The sequence below is a fragment of the Synchiropus splendidus genome, chromosome 5 (genome assembly GCF_027744825.2).
Source record: "Synchiropus splendidus isolate RoL2022-P1 chromosome 5, RoL_Sspl_1.0, whole genome shotgun sequence".
Classification (NCBI taxonomy): Eukaryota; Metazoa; Chordata; class Actinopteri; order Syngnathiformes; family Callionymidae; genus Synchiropus; species Synchiropus splendidus.
In genome coordinates, this window is record NC_071338.1 from 3,572,501 (window position 1) to 3,589,967 (window position 17,467).

Sequence of the window (17,467 nt, forward strand, 5' to 3'; positions counted from 1 at the left end):
CAAGATCTGGAATTTGACCCATGACGACCTGGACCATAAGAAGACCAGGATCAATGTCTGCTAGGTAGCTCAGAGGTATGAACCGCGGCGACGTAAAACAAATAATCAGATGGAGAACGGACATGGTGACAGAAGCAGGATGCCAAAAAAAGAATGGCTTGGGTCATCCGCTCTGCCATTGTCGGCAATTAAAGACAGATGTATGAATATTCTAAAGGTGTTTCCAGATGTGGTGGAGACGGCACAAGATCTGGAATTTGACCCATGACGACCTGGACCATAAGAAGACCAGGATCAATCAGTGGAGACTGCACCCCCAAAATGAACTGAAATGTGTAATAAAAGGGGTCAGGGCCTGAGATAGTCTTTGTCACTCTACACCATCGGAGCTGAGGCAAAGCCAGGTGTAGTTGCGGGCCCAGAGCTCTGTTAGGGTAATTAGACGCCTCTGTCAGGATGTAAATTCTTTTGGATTTTAAGTTGGGGTGTTTTTGGTTGTCATTCTCACGAGAAAACGAACACGTGGAAGGTACAGAAGTGTATTTCCTACAGCCTAAACAATGTTGTCTGAAGACAATGAGGTCCGCCTTCAGACTGTCTCTTTTGAAGATTCAACCGTCCAGGAAAGAACTCGCGTCTCCGCAGCAAATTAACTGGTTATCACAGACTCTAAAAATGCATCGTTTCAAACTCACACAGGGTGTAAAATTAAATAGACTGATTCAACAGAAACTCATGTGAGTTGAATAGCTGTGTCATTTGAACTAATGCTGAAAACTAAAGTATTTCTTTCTTTTTTGTTTCATCATTGTTCACTCAACCTTGTTTTCTGAAAACTAAAAGTATTTCTTTCTTTTGTTCTATTCTGAAAACTAAAAGTATTTCTCAAACAAGTTCAAATTATCTGTTTAAAAGCATTTTGAAAAAATGGTGCATGAGTTGGGTAGCTGTGTCGTTTGAACTATTAGTGAAGACTAAAAAGTGTTTTCTTTCTACTGTTTTATCTTTAAGAAATATTTCAAGAATGAAAAACTTCTTCATAAGATGTTAAATAACTAAATAAATAACCCGAAATAATATTGTAGCTACTAACGTGTTTTGATTATTTAGCCTACAATGCAGAAACAGTTCAAACATTGACTAATGCTGAAAACTAAAAGTATTTCTTTCTTTTTGTTTTGGTATCCGGGGCGATGTCCGCGGCTTGTCTGTGGTTGCTGGCGGTGCTGATGGTGTCGGCGACGGTGGCTGTGGAGGTGCGGATAGCCCAGATGCCGACGTCGAGTCTTCAGCAGGGAACGGTCCGGATAGTAGATCCAGAGGTACTGAGGAAACCGGCGTCGATGTCTCCCACAAAGGCCAAGACCCAGAGGGGAGAGCTGAAACAGAATACCGACAACAATACAAATGTAAATACAATCTAGAAGCAAGACCTCGGATAGCAGTTAATATGATATTAATATAAACAGAGTGTAAATGTAGGGATCTACTAAGGATCAACATTTAAAGCGTAAAAACAAATAGTAAATCACTAGTGTATACTCTCATTAAACCACTTTACAATAAGTAAAATCACGACCTCTAGTGGACGCCGTCGTTAAACCACATTACAGTTAGTAAAATCACGACCTCTAGTGGCCGCCGTCGTTAAAGCACATTACAATTAGTAAAATCACGACCTCTAGCGGCCGCCGTCGTTAAACCACATTACAGTTAGTAAAATCACGACCTCTAGTGGCCGCCGTCGTTAAAGCACATTACAGTTAGTAAAATCACGACCTCTAGTGGCCGCCGTCGTTAAAGCACATTACAATTAGTAAAATCACGACCTCTAGTGGCCGCCGTCGTTAAAGCACATAACAGTTAGTAAAATCGCGACCTCTAGTGGCCGCCGTCGTTAAAGCACATTACAATTAGTAAAATCACGACCTCTAGTGGCCGCCGTCGTTAAAGCACATTACAGTGAGTAAAATCACGACCTCTAGTGGCCGCCGTCATTAAAGCACATTACAGTTAGTAAAATCACGACCTCTAGTGGCCGCCGTCGTTAAAGCACATTACAGTTAGTAAAATCACGACCTCTAGTGGCCGCCGTCGTTAAAGCACATTACAATTAGTAAAATCACGACCTCTAGCGGCCGACGTCGTTAAAGCACATTACAGTTAGTAAAATCACGACCTCTAGCGGCCGCCGTCGTTAAAGCACATTACAATTAGTAAAATCACGTCCTCTAGTGGCCGCCGTCGTTAAAGCACATTACAGTTAGTAAAATCACGACCTCTAGTGGCCGCCGTCGTTAAAGCATAGTGTAAAATAGTAATCCCGACCTCTAGTGGTCGCCGTCGTTAAGGCACAGTGTGAAATAGTAATCGCGACCTCTAGTGTCCGTCGTCGTTAAAGCATAGTAGTAAAATCACAATGACGCTTAGCAGCAACAGTTACTCAAACACCTTCAATAGTAAAATGACACCGTCTAAAAGCACATAGCCGGAACATAGACAAACCGCATTACAGATAAAACACACACACACGCACACACACACACACGCACGCACGCACGCACGTACGCGCACACACACACACACACACACACACAATAGCGAACATACAACCATTCATCTGATACTGAACGGTAGAGATGTGTTGAAAAAAATTGAGATTCGTATCTTACGTTGGTGTTGGTGTTGGTGTTGAAGCGACAGGTAGAAGGTGTGGCGTGCTCGTTGTCTTTGTATCTGTTTTCATGTGAAAAAATAAATAAATAAATACAGCAGTGAAACGTAAACTATCACTCCAAAATGTTTTTTCCCACCTCCTATCAGCTGAGGCGTCTGGTGAGTTAAAGAATCAACGAGCGGGTGCCCTACTCCTTCGACCTCTGACTGATCGTCTGTTTTCATACGCACAGGCGTTGAATAAAACAAAAAACATAGGTAGTTAAATATAAAATACATCGACAGACTGTGGTTAAAATACTTTTTTTTTTATTGAACTGAATGTTTTGCTCTCACCGTTGAACAGTTGGAGCGACCCGTTCAATGAATGATCAGCATCCACAGGGTCCGGATGACTTCCCGGTCGTGTCTGATTTCTGGGTTCCGGGTGATCTTTTCATGCACACACACACACACACACACACAAGTATTTCTTTCTTTTTGTTTTGGTATCCGGGGCGATGTCCGCGGCTTGTCTGTGGTTGCCGGCTGTGCTGATGGTGTCGGCGACGGTGGCTGTGGAGGTGCGGATAGCCCAGATGCCGACGTCGAGTCTTCAGCAGGGAACGGTCCGGATAGTAGATCCAGAGGTACTGAGGAAACCGGCGTCGATGTCTCCCACAAAGGCCAAGACCCAGAGGGGAGAGCTGAAACAGAATACTGACAACAATACAAATGTAAATACAATCTAGAAGCAAGACCTCGGATAGCAGTTAATATGATATTAATATAAACAGAGTGTAAATGTAGGGATCTACGAAGGATCAACATTTAAAGCGTAAAAACAAATAGTAAATCACTAGTGTATACTGTCATTAAACCACATTACAATTAGTAAAATCACGACCTCTAGTGGACGCCGTCGTTTAACCACATTACAGTTAGTAAAATCACGACCTATAGTGGACGCCGTCGTTAAAGCACATTACAGTTAGTAAAATCACGACCTCTAGTGGCCGCCGTCGTTAAAGCACATTACAGTTAGTAAAATCACGACCTCTAGCGGCCGCCGTCGTTAAACCACATAACAGTTAGTAAAATCACGACCTCTAGTGGCCGCCGTCGTTAAAGCACATTACAATTAGTAAAATCACGACCTCTAGTGGCCGCCGTCGTTAAAGCACATTGCAGTTAGTAAATTCACGACCTCTAGCGTCCGCCGTCGTTAAAGCACATTACAATTAGTAAAATCACGACCTCTAGTGGCCGCCCTCATTAAAGCACATTACAGTTAGTAAAATCACGACCTCTAGTGGCCGCCGTCGTTAAAGCACATTACAGTTCGTTAAATCACGACCTCTAGTGGCCGCCCTCATTAAAGCACATTACATTTAGTAAAATCACGACCTCTAGTGGACGCCGTCGTTAAAGCACATTACAATTAGTAAAATCACGACCTCTAGCGGCCGCCGTCGTTAAAGCACATTACAGTTAGTAAAATCACGACCTCTAGTGGACGCCGTCGTTAAAGCACATTACAATTAGTAAAATCACGACCTCTAGTGGCCGCCGTCGTTAAAGCACATTACAGTTAGTAAAATCACGACCTCTAGTGGCCGCCGTCGTTAAAGCACATTACAGTTAGTAAAATCACGCCCTCTAGTGGCCGCCGTCGATAAAGCACATTACAATTAGTAAAATCACGACCTCTAGTGGCCGCCGTCGTTAAAGCACATTACAGTTAGTAAAATCACGACCTCTAGTGGCCGCCGTCGTTAAAGCACATTACAATTAGTAAAATCACGACCTCTAGCGGCCGCCGTCGTTAAAGCATAGTAGTAAAGTCACAATGACGCTTAGCAGCAACAGTTACTCAAACACCTTCAATAGTAAAATGACACCGTCTAAAAGCACATAGCCGGAACATAGACAAACCGCATTACAGATAAAACACACACACACGCACACACACACGCACGCACGCACGTACGCGCACACACACACACACACACACGCACACACACACGCACGCACGCACGTACGCGCACACACACACACACACACACACACACACACACAATAGCGAACATACAACCATTCAACTGATACTGAACGGTAGAGATGTGTTGAAAAAAATTGAGATTCGTATCTTACCAAACGTTGGTGTTGGTGTTGGTGTTGAAGCGACAGGTAGAAGGTGTGGCGTGCTCGTTGTCTTTGTATCTGTTTTCATGTGAAAAAATAAATAAATAAATACAGCAGTGAAACGTAAACTATCACTCCAAAATGTTTTTTCCCACCTCCTATCAGCTGAGGCGTCTGGTGAGTTAAAGAATCAACGAGCGGGTGCCCTACTCCTTCGACCTCTGACTGATCGTCTGTTTTCATACGCACAGGCGTTGAATAAAACAAAAAACATAGGTAGTTAAATATAAAATACATCGACAGACTGTGGTTAAAATACTTTTTTTTTATTGAACTGAATGTTTTGCTCTCACCGTTGAACAGTTGGAGCGACCCGTTCAATGAATGATCAGCATCCACAGGGTCCGGATGACTTCCCGGTCGTGTCTGATTTCCGGGTTCCGGGTGATCTTTTCATGCACACACACACACACACACACACAAGTATTTCTTTCTTTTTGTTTTGGTATCCGGGGCGATGTCCGCGGCTTGTCTGTGGTTGCTGGCTGTGCTGATGGTGTCGGCGACGGTGGCTGTGGAGGTGCGGATAGCCCAGATGCCGACGTCGAGTCTTCAGCAGGGAACGGTCCGGAGAGTAGATCCAGAGGTACTGAGGAAACCGGCGTCGATGTCTCCCACAAAGGCCAAGACCAAGAGGGGAGAGCTGAAACAGAATACCGACAACAATACAAATGTAAATACAATCTAGAAGCAAGACCTCGGATAGCAGTTAATATGATATTAATATAAACAGAGTGTAAATGTAGGGATCTACTAAGGATCAACATTTAAAGCGTAAAAACAAATAGTAAATCACTAGTGTATACTGTCATTAAACCACATTACAATTAGTAAAATCACGACCTCTAGTGGACGCCGTCGTTTAACCTCATTACAGTTAGTAAAATCACGACCTCTAGTGGCCGCCGTCGTTAAAGCACATTACAATTAGTAAAATCACGACCTCTAGTGGCCGCCGTCGTTAAAGCACATTACAGTTAGTAAAATCACGACCTCTAGCGGCCGCCGTCGTTAAACCACATTACAGTTAATAAAATCACGACCTCTAGTGGCCGCCGTCGTTAAAGCACATTACAGTTAGTAAAATCACGACCTCTAGTGGCCGCCGTCGTTAAAGCACATTACAATTAGTAAAATCACGACCTCTAGCGGCCGCCGTCGTTAAAGCACATTGCAGTTAGTAAAATCACGACCTCTAGTGGCCGCCGTCGTTAAAGCACATTACAATTAGTAAAATCACGACCTCTAGTGGCCGCCGTCGTTAAAGCACATTACAGTTAGTAAAATCACGACCTCTCGAGGCCGCCGTCGTTAAAGCACATTACAGTTAGTAAAATCACGACCTCTAGCGGCCGCCGTCGTTAAAGCACATTACAGTTAGTAAAATCACGACCTCTAGTGGCCGCCGTCGTTAAAGCATAGTGTAAAATAGTAATCTCGACCTCACGTGGCCGCCGTCGTTAAAGCATAGTGTGAAATAGTAATCGCGACCTCTAGTGTCCGTCGTCGTTAAAGCATAGTAGTAAAATCACAATGACGCTTAGCAGCAACAGTTACTCAAACACCTTCAATAGTAAAATGACACCGTCTAAAAGCACATAGCCGGAACATAGACAAACCGCATTACAGATAAAACACACACACACGCACGCACGCACGCACGTACGCGCACACACACACACACACACACACACACAATAGCGAACATACAACCATTCAACTGATACTGAACGGTAGAGATGTGTTGAAAAAAATTGAGATTCGTATCTTCCCAAACGTTGGTGTTGGTGTTGGTGTTGAAGCGACAGGTAGAAGGTGTGGCGTGCTCGTTGTCTTTGTATCTGTTTTCATGTGAAAAAATAAATAAATAAATACAGCAGTGAAACGTAAACTATCACTCCAAAATGTTTTTTCCCACCTCCTATCAGCTGAGGCATCTGGTGAGTTAAAGAATCAACGAGCGGGTGCCCTACTCCTTCGACCTCTGACTGATCGTCTGTTTTCATACGCACAGGCGTTGAATAAAACAAAAAACATAGGTAGTTAAATATAAAATACATTGACAGACTGTGGTTAAAATACTTTTTTTTTTATTGAACTGAATGTTTTGCTCTCACCGTTGAACAGTTGGAGCGACCCGTTCAATGAATGATCAGCATCCACAGGGTCCGGATGACTTCCCGGTCGTGTCTGATTTCCGGGTTCCGGGTGACCTTTTCATGCACACACACACACACACACACACACACACACACACACACACACTGAGCCTCGGTGCCGCTGACTTGAAGACTCGCTCTCAGATTCACAGCCGACAGATCCGCACGGGCATCTCCGTCTTCAAAAGTTACACACATTAACCGCTCAAGCTCCTCAGCGCCGATCAGCGTCTCCGGGAAGTTATTCGCGGAGGCGATAATATCTGAAAAATAGAAGTGCGGCTGTTGTAACACATAATAGAGATATTAACAACGAATTATAAAATAATTCAATATTTTTACCAGTATCACTCTGCGTTAAATGAACGTCACACAGATGAGTGACGACGTCTGTCAATGAAAAGAGACATGGTACGTGATAAACATGGCGTAACGTTTTTATTATACTTATATATGTAAATGTAAATACATAGATACACATATATGTATATACTTATATGTATACTGTATAGATATAGATAGATGGATAGATAGATAAATATTCACCTACGACGTGCAGAGGAAGAGGCATCCATGGGTAGTCTGGAGTCCTTTTGGAAAGGAGGATGAAGTTCTGGAAGGTCTGGTCAACAGCGAAGGTTACCCCGGAACTGATGTAAAATGTGGTATGTTTCGGTGTCTGAGAAAGAGTCAGGCATAATGCCTGTTGTCACACCGCTGTTTACCCCTTTTTTAAGTATTTCCTGAGTAAGTAAAATTGCATCGTTTAAAACTCACACAGGGTGTAAAATTAAATAGACTGATTCAACAGAAACTCATATGAGTTGAATAGCTGTGTTATTTGAACTAATGCTGAAAACTAAAGTATTTCTTTCTTTTGTTTTATCCTTGTTCACTCAACCTTATTTTCTGAAAACTAAAAGTATTTCTTTCTTTTGTTCTATTCTGAAAACTAAAAGTATTTCTCAAACAAGTACAAATTATCTGTTTAAACGCATTTTAAAAAATGGTGCATGAGTTGGGTAGCTGCGTCGTTTGAACTATTAGTGAAGACTAAGAAGTGTTTTCTTTCTACTGTTTTATCTTTAAGAAATATTTCAAGAATGAAAAACTTCTTCATAAGATGTTAAATAACTTCTAAAATGTTTAAACCCGAAATAATATTGTAGCTACTAATGTGTTTTGATTATTTAGCCTGCAATGCAGAAACAGTTCAAACATTGACTAATGCTGAAAACTAAAAGTATTTCTTTCTTTTTGTTTTACCCCTTTTTTTTTACCCACACCCCTAAGGTAATCCTCCCGGTGTCTCATCACACACCCACCCTCCCGCTGACCCTGCCTGACCCTTGCGTCTGTGAGGATGTAGCTGACCCCCACCCCCTGCATCACACAAGGGTGAAGCTACCCCTTGGACCTTCATTATTTTAATTTCCTGTTGATATAAAAATGGGGAGGGTAATTATTTTAATTTCTTTTTGATATAAAAAGGGGTGGGGTTTATTACTTCCGGAAGGGGAGGGTTTTATTACTCCCGGGGGACCATCAATCATACAGATTTGACATATAGTGGTCTCCTTCATCTCTCTGTCTATTTATAGAATCCCAAATCAAAAAATGCAGAGGAAAACATGAACTCAGCGGCAGATGGTTCCTGTGAGCATGTTTACAAATCAGGTTTCAGCACAGTCTGAGGTGCAAGAGAGACAAGGTTTCCCACCTCCCTGCCTGTTACCATCTGCAGCTCTCTGTACTCTCTGGGCACCGAGCGAGCAACACGCGCCAAAACTGCACACATTAAAAACGCAGCTCAAGATTGCATGACGCTTATTGACTCAGTGCTTGAAACAGACCCAACTCAAAGGAGGTTTCAGAACACAGTGATGGGCCCTGGTATGTTGTGTTTCATTTGAACGAAACAGTAAATAGAGCCGTGCTTGTTGTTCAGTATAAAATAAGGAAAGACAGTCCCCACGAAGTGGATTCAAGATCATTGCCATTGCAATCACACACACAGTCAAAGAGCCTCTGGGAGGAGGAAATGCTTTTCTGCGAGATTTCACTAAATAGCTTCACGATTGCTTTCATTGCTACTTCCTGCCACTGCATATGTTTGATTTCCCTTAAGTTTCTCAGATAAATGTCTCATAAATGTCACAAGATGCAGATCAGTCAATTCAGTCAATAGAAGCTGTGAAATCCTACAGTATATTAACTTCCTGTCCACTTTTCCATGACCACCTGAACTTACTCCCAGGTTGTCCCACGACTTTTGACTTCCATACTTAGCAAAGATGACCACACAAAAATGCTACGCTGATTCGACATTAGCATCATGAATAATAACCGTTTTATAGCACAGTACCCTTGTAATGCTCTTTCGTGGCAACAGCTCTTACACTTCTGTGTTCTCATAACTACGATCTACATATGTCTGTTATTAGCATTATCATTAGCATATTATAAACAGAATGTATAAACAAGGAAACCAAAGGGAAAATGTAAATTATGCACTAATAAAACATGTTTTTTGATTATACATTATTACATATACATTATTATTACATATTTAAGTACATTATAACGGGTGATTCTTAATGTTCTGTACGTTATAAATATTGGAGGGTCTTCATAAGAGGTATTATGGAAACCACTTGGGCATTAAGTCTTTAGCAGAGTCACACAGAGCTCATCTCTAGGGTTTAAAGGCATCATGCATAACAATAGTGAATTATTATTCATGTTTTCAGGATATAGGGTCAAAAATGAGAAAAGCATATGTCATCCAATTAAAAGGGGTAGGCTTCAAGAACCTGCACTTTGATTTAAAGAATCTTGTTTTAAATCTCTCTGCGTTCATGTGGCTGCACATTTCAATCCTTGATATGTAATGCATATGGCAGAATTGACAATAAATCCTCTACCTTTACCTTCACGCACGACTCTAGTCAAATCTGACCTTCAGAGGTGGAGAAATTTAAAAAGAAAAAAAAAAAAAATCATTGATAAACTACAGCAAGTGATTTTGTTTGGAGTGGGAAGTCTCCTCGGGTCAGCAGATCGTTACTCCATAAGTGTAAATTCAAAACAGTTTTATTATTGAGCCTCTTATATTCATAAAATCTGCTGTCTTACTGATGTTTACCTTAGTCCAAACTGGAAATGTTTTCATGCTCATCCTCTATTAATGCTCCAGTATATTCCTCACTGCCTATGAAAAGACCTACCAATGTCAAGAATCCCAAGGTTACGTTCCATGCTATTAAAGTTTGCTCCCAATTTCAGAAGCGCTGTAAATATAATTCAGCCACTCAGAATTCTGGCCCAAAAAGAGAATCGTGTGTTTCCTCCCTCTTACTTGGAGAAATGCTTGTCACGCTCGTACAATAGTCTCTCAAAACAATATCAAATCATATATTTTGTCTAAAATAAATAAAAAAATAAAAACTTTCACAGGTTTCCTGCTCTACCTCCTGACTCAGCAACAATCTACTCAGCCCTAGAAGAGAATTGTTTCTGAAATATATTAATGAGATTGAGGTCAAAAACGAGAGGAGCATACAACAGGGAATCAGGTTTTCAAATAGATGAAAGTTGGTGGGAGAAAACGGTCACTGAATTTCAGTAAGTTACATCATGCGCATGCCCGATCCTTATTCATTTCAAGGTCATATGTGGGGTCCCCTTCAGCAAAGATAAAAATAAACATTTCAATATTACTATTAATAGCTATGGGAGAAGGAAAACACGCCCAAAATTTCCCTTTATGCCTTTACCATCAATAAAATTTGTCAAACGCCTTGTTTTTCTGCGCTTAAATTGGCCGCAGATACAAAGATGGTGACGTGTGATCCAGTTACACCTGATTCAGCTGGACACTGGCAGTGCATCTCCATTCACAGAAACACTGCTGTGACATCAAATATGAGCTGGACAGTGAGGCAGCTGCCAGGACAGCAACTCCAGCTGGACGGGTGAGATGTTTCTCCAAGGAAGTTATCGCTAAATTATTAATTATCCTGGCTCAGCATCGACCAAATGACCTGCTGATGATTGTCTAAATGCATCCACCAGTGCGTATGTTGGATGCGTTTATTCAGCAAGCTACAGTCAAGTTTAAAGGGCGTTTCTTTTCTCTTGTTTTTATTAAATGCAGTAATTTCAAGTGACGGTGCAAGCAAGCCGAGGTCAAGCACCAGCATGTTAGTGACGTGCAGGTGCAAAAGACGATGTGATTCAAATGTTAGGATCAGGACGTTGGTCCTTCAGGGCCATCCATAAAGTATCAACAGGAGTCACAGGTGAAGAAGAAGAAGATTTCGTCCTGGAGTATATTAATTCCGATTGTGGTGTTTTTCGTACTCTGTTAACCATACCGATGGATGCTTGGAGTGAGACAATCCAGGAGATTTCTCCAAAAATCGACGGTCTCTTCTACCATAGCCGCTTATGGAATGATGCCCTTGTGTTGAAAAAAGCACTGGCCTTTTAGGACCGCCCCACCCTGGACCGCCTACTTGTTGATGGCTGTTATAAAGAGGATTTTTTCCAGAGCAACACCATGCAGACGTACCTGTTGGAACAAGACCGTCCAAGACAACGATGAGGCCAGAAGGTGTTCCGAGACGTATCGTCACTACCTTCCTCGGAGCTGCTACAGGCGGCCCCGGGTACGGGATGAACAACTCCTCGCCGTCACCTCTACATCCTGCGGTAGAACACGTTGCGGCTGACGGTCATAAGTACGAGGGTTCTAACAACGACACGACAGACGGAGCCCGTCCTTCATTGGACGTCAAAGACGACACAGACGACTCTGTTGCAACTGAAATGCAAGATGTGGATGACGAGGAGGAACCTGTAGGGAAGGCAGCAACCGCCTGCCCCGGGAACGAAACTGTCGACGTGCATCCGCCTGCTTTATCCACTGCTTCTCAAGACCAAGAACCAGCAGCTAATGATGACACGGATGGATGGATAAGCGGTTTCTTCTTGAAAGCTTTAAAGACAGTTGTATTTCATCTACTAGGTAAAACCATACGCAGGTATTGGAGGGAGATCTGCTACGGTTGCCAAGTAGACCATCCCAGCCAACTACAACACAGCTGTCTTGAAGAGATGGAGGATGATTTCTACCGCCTTAATTTCCACCCGTTGATGAAGAGACTCTGTAACAAGAACTTTCTGCCTGCTGTACAACACTACTTGACCCTGAATGACGTACAACCGGGGAAAATGAGAACAAAGGCTACGGCTGAGACAGTCTTGCTCGAAATGAGGTGTCGAAAATCAACTGTCTGGAATGAATACATCAAACATGAGCCTGAGGATCTTCTAATTGAACGTCTGGAATCAGCAAGTAGAATCTGGAATAGAACGCCGGTCCTGGGCGATGTCACAAACACGAGATTCCCTCGTATGTGATGTTTATTTTTTTTTACTCTTTTACTGTCTTTGTATAACATTACGTTTGAATCCTTACATAACCTGTGGAATAAAAAACATTAAGAAGTATATTTGGATCTCAGCTCATTCATTTCTCGTTTAACATGACGGTGAAACACATCATTAAAAGAGTTTATTACAATCCTCTTCACCCCGGGACCTCTGGAGGTGTGAGTCGCCTTCGTCCAGGGGTGCAGGTTGAGACTGGAAAACCAGTCAGTTCTAAATCTATTAAAGATTTTTTTTATCAAAACAGGATGCCTACACCCTGCATAAACCAGCCAGAGTAAACTTTCCGAGATACAGAGTATTTGTTCACAGGCCTCTTCAACAATTCCAGGCCGACCTATGCGACATGCAGGCGTTGGCTAGATATAACGACGATCAAAATTACTTGTTGACCGTTATAGATGTATTTTCAAAGAGGGCCTATGTACGCGTTTTAAAAAGAAAGACTCCGATCGAGAGAATGAAGGCGTTCAAAACAGTGCTGGAGGAGTGCGGGACGCCTGCAAAGCTACAGACGGATGATGGGAAAGATTTTTTTAACAAGAGTTTCAGGGCTTTGATGGAAAGGAAGGGTATTAATCATTTTTCAACAGCGAGTGACGTTAAGGCCTCTGTGGTTGAGAGATTTAACCTCACTCTTAAAAGTCGGATGTGGAGATATTTCACGGCTAAAAACACGTTACGTTACATCGAGGTTTTACAGGATCTAGTAAAGAGTTATAATCACAGCTATCACAGTAGTATAAAAATGACACCGATGGAAGTAACTAAAGAAAATACTCTGCAATTTTTACATTAGACCATCGAAAGATCTGCAGAAGGCAAAATTTAAGGAGGGCGATCATGTTAGGATATCAAAACTACGAGGTGTATTTGACAAAAAGTATGAGCAGAGTTTTACAGATGAGATATTTACGATAACTGAATGTATTCATCGCACCCTGCCTGTGTATAAATTGAAAGATTTCGACGGCGAGACCATCCAGGGGTCATTTTATGATCACGAATTACAAAAAGTACAACTCGTAAAGGATAAAGTATTTCACGTTGAAAAGATTCTCATGGAACGCTGCGTTAAAGGAGAGAGGCAGGTCTTTGTCCAGTGGAAGAACTGGCCTGAAAAATTCAACAGCTGGGTAAAAGCTTCGGATATAAAAAATATATAAGAAGGTCCTTCTTTACACCAGGCATCATATCACCATGTACGACTCAAAGAACGCAGGCTTCTATGTGACTTTACCATCAAACGCCAGCGCAAATGTTTTTAAAGACAACTCCATTGGTACTTTCCGCGTTGATTTAGCACAACATATCGATTTAAACGGAAAATGGGAGGTCGCTTTGACGGAGATTACATACCCTCACACGTGGCATAATATTCCAGAGGATACAGCATCATTTTCCTGGAAACCGAACCATAGAGTACTTGATTCCAACACAAACACGGCTCCCCCTAGAGGATCAGATTCGGAGGCTAACACAACACGACGGTATAAAGATGAATTTCATAGAGCCATGGCTCGTCTTAGGGCTCCAGATCCCGATGCCAGCGCCTCTGCTCAGAGGAAAAAAGACGAATCACGAGGGGTTGATCGACATTTCAAAACGGCGGGAACAGATATTTCCAAACTGAAGTTTAAGGGAGGATATTACAGCTCTATTAATCAGATTACAACCGAGTTGGAGCAAACCTTTAAAAAAACCAATAACGACATACGCTTCCTGTTTAACAGTGCACGGCAAAAAATTGATCTTCAAGGAGACGGGCAGAACCTAGTGCTTTTTAACTCGCCTTTGGCTTACATGCTAGGTGTAGAGCCTGGTAATTGGATACATTTTTGCGACTACAGAGCGCCCCATCCAGTTGATTTAAAAGTGGGGTTTTACCATCTCTACTGTTACAGCGACGTTGTAAGACCGCAGCTTGTAGGGGATGCATATGCACCGCTTTTAAGAACTGTGGAAATCAAGGGTAGCTACTCAGATATAATCACACAACATTTTAACCCTGCTTACTATTTACCGGTTGCCAAGAGCCATATTGAAAATATTCAGTTACAAATTAAATCAGATCTTAACAAACCCGTCAATTTTACCTTTGGAAAGGTCGTGGTGACTCTATACTTTAGACCTGTTACTTGAGAGGATATTATATAACCCTTGTATCGTCATGTGGAAATTCATTCACCATCACAACGCCGGAGAGAGATAACCAGTCTTTGCAGGCCAAGTCGTAAACAAACACAATGGTTCATGCAGGCTTAAGAGACGACCCTCACAGATTTGTACAATATTATGAAAAACAGGTGGGCGGAGATCTACCCGGTTTCTACGGTGCCCCTGTTATGTACGAACGTGGCATCGGTTCCCTCTTCTCGAAAATATTTCGGTTTGATTCACCGCTCTTGAAAAGAGGTATTGCCATCGCGAAACAACATCTCAAATCAGCGGTGGGTAACATAGCTACGGATATGTTCACCCGTACCTTGAGAGGAATGAGCGATCAACAGAGACAGAAAGGGTCAGGAGGTACAGCCGTCTTATCGCGGAGGACAAAGAGACGCCCTCCAGGACGATGTGTAACACAGAGCTCTAATAAACGTACAAACAAAAAAAGAAAGAAGTCTGTTGACAGAAGCAAACGGTCCAAGAGGAAGTCCAGAGGGAGCTCTGATATATTTTAAAAAACCTTATATACAGTAACATGGCACTCCTACACCAGAAATCTGCTGAATGCACATTGGCAGAACTGGATTTATTCACGCCCCCGATGACGCAACTTTCCATCAAAGACAAAATTTACACTGAAATTGCACCAGTAGCCGCTATCAGCGAAGGAGGACCTATTGAGTTTTTTATACCGGGAGACGGTGAAAAGTATCTAGACCTAAACGACACCCTTCTACACGTGCGTGCAAGAATTACTAACGCCGATGGCACACCGCTGGCTAACGACGCAGCGGTCGGTCTCATCAATTACCCTCTAAACACAATCTTTGACCAGTGCAATGTGGTTCTGGGCGATCGGATGATTTCACAATCCAGTTCCACACATCCGTACAGAGCTATGATTGAAACACTTCTCAACTTTTCAGGCGACACTCTTAAAACACAGTTTAGCGCCGGTCTTTTTTACCAAGACACAACTGGGTCAGTTGACTCGATCATCACTGTAAACGGTCCCAACGCAGGTCTTAATAAGAGGGCCGAGTTCACGAGCAGATCCAGAGAAGTACATCTTCTCGGTCCTCTCCACGGCGACATATTTTTCTGCGAGAGACTGTTATTAAACTCTGTCGATTTAAGAATTAAACTCACCAGAGCGAATGATGCCTTCTGCCTGACCGGACCCCGCGACTCCACCTTTCGTCTGAAAATCCTCGGCGCCTCTCTGTTTGTGAAGAAAGTCACTGTTTCGCCAGCTGTGAGAATAGGTCATGCAGCGGGTGTGTTAAAAGGAAATGCTCTCTTCCCGCTCTCACGAGTCAATGTAAAAACATACTCCATTCCAGAAAACTCAAGAATATGCACCCAGGAGAATTTATTTCTGGGTTCAATACCTAAATACGTGGTTTTAGGGTTGGTACATCACGAGGCATTTACCGGTAGGAGAGATCTCTCCCCGTTCAATTTTCATCATTACAACACTGAATATCTAGCCCTCTGTCAGGACGGCCAACAGATCCCCGCTAAAGCTTTTCAACCTCAGTTTAATAACGGTATGGCGGTCAGAGAGTTTTATAACATGATTCTAGCTACAGGAAGACATTTGAAGGATCTGCCTCTAAGCATTGACCGCGAAGGTTTTAGCAGCGGCTATTCGTTGTTTGCATTTAATCTCAATCCAGCCGACGACAACTACGCTCTCTCTCCTCTCTCAAATGGGAATTTAAGACTGGAGATGAGATTCAGAGTACCCTTACCGAACACCGTAACACTGATTGTGTACGCTTGTTACGATTCCATTCTGGAGATTGATGCAAAAAGACAAGTGCTGGTGGACTATTATTATAAAAGTTATGGATAGTCTCCAGTTACAGAGGCTGCTGAGAGGTCTCTTGGGCGACACATTTTACGGTGTATGGCCGTCGGACAGGTTGCCTCAATTGACACAACTCCTCAGACTGCCTGCATATTTCATCGTCAACACACATCCGGCACATAAACCAGGAGAGCACTGGTTTTAACTCTCGAAGAAGACGGTAGAACAACTTTCTTTGACTCATTTGGAATGGGACCCTACTTTGCACATTACCCTGAAAATATTTTAAAGTTTCTCAAAAAACATTCAGTCGACATCAAGTACAACAATGGTCAACTACAGCACCCCCTATCGTTTGTATGTGGTCATCACTGCGTCATCTACCTCTGTCATCGCGCTAGAGGGTTGTCTATCGAAGAAGTATTAAGTCTATAAAGCGACGATACCTTAACAAATGACCTCATGGTATACAACTTTGTGAAAGGTCATCAACAATGTCTAAAAAGATGCGCCCACTGTCCGTGGAAACAACAAAACTGTTCTCTTCTGTATTTTAATGACTATTGTAACGTGTGACTAATCTTATTTTGTTTGTACGTGTGTTGAAAAGAAAATCTGTAATCTTATAGTAATTCAATAAAACATTTTATTGATGAAAAGGCAATAACCGTGTACAAGGTAATTATTCATGAAACCCATCGAGGTGTTAGAGACAATTTCTTCCTTTTGGTCGCTACACGCGTCAAGCGTCGTCGAGGTGTCACTTTAGAGTCCTTTGGGTCGGGAGACCAGCCCTCGGCTATACTTTTCTTTCGCGAGGTAGAATTCGATTTAAGTCTCTGATATTGAGGCCGCGCTTCAGGATTGGACAGCAGGGTGAGAGGGATGTTTAGCTTTAATAATGTGACGAGAAACTCGGACCATCCCTCAGGTAATGAAGAACTTGTTTTCTTATACGGTAGGGAAAGGTACTTGAATATATCAATCACATGAGAGCCTTTTACAGCATTTC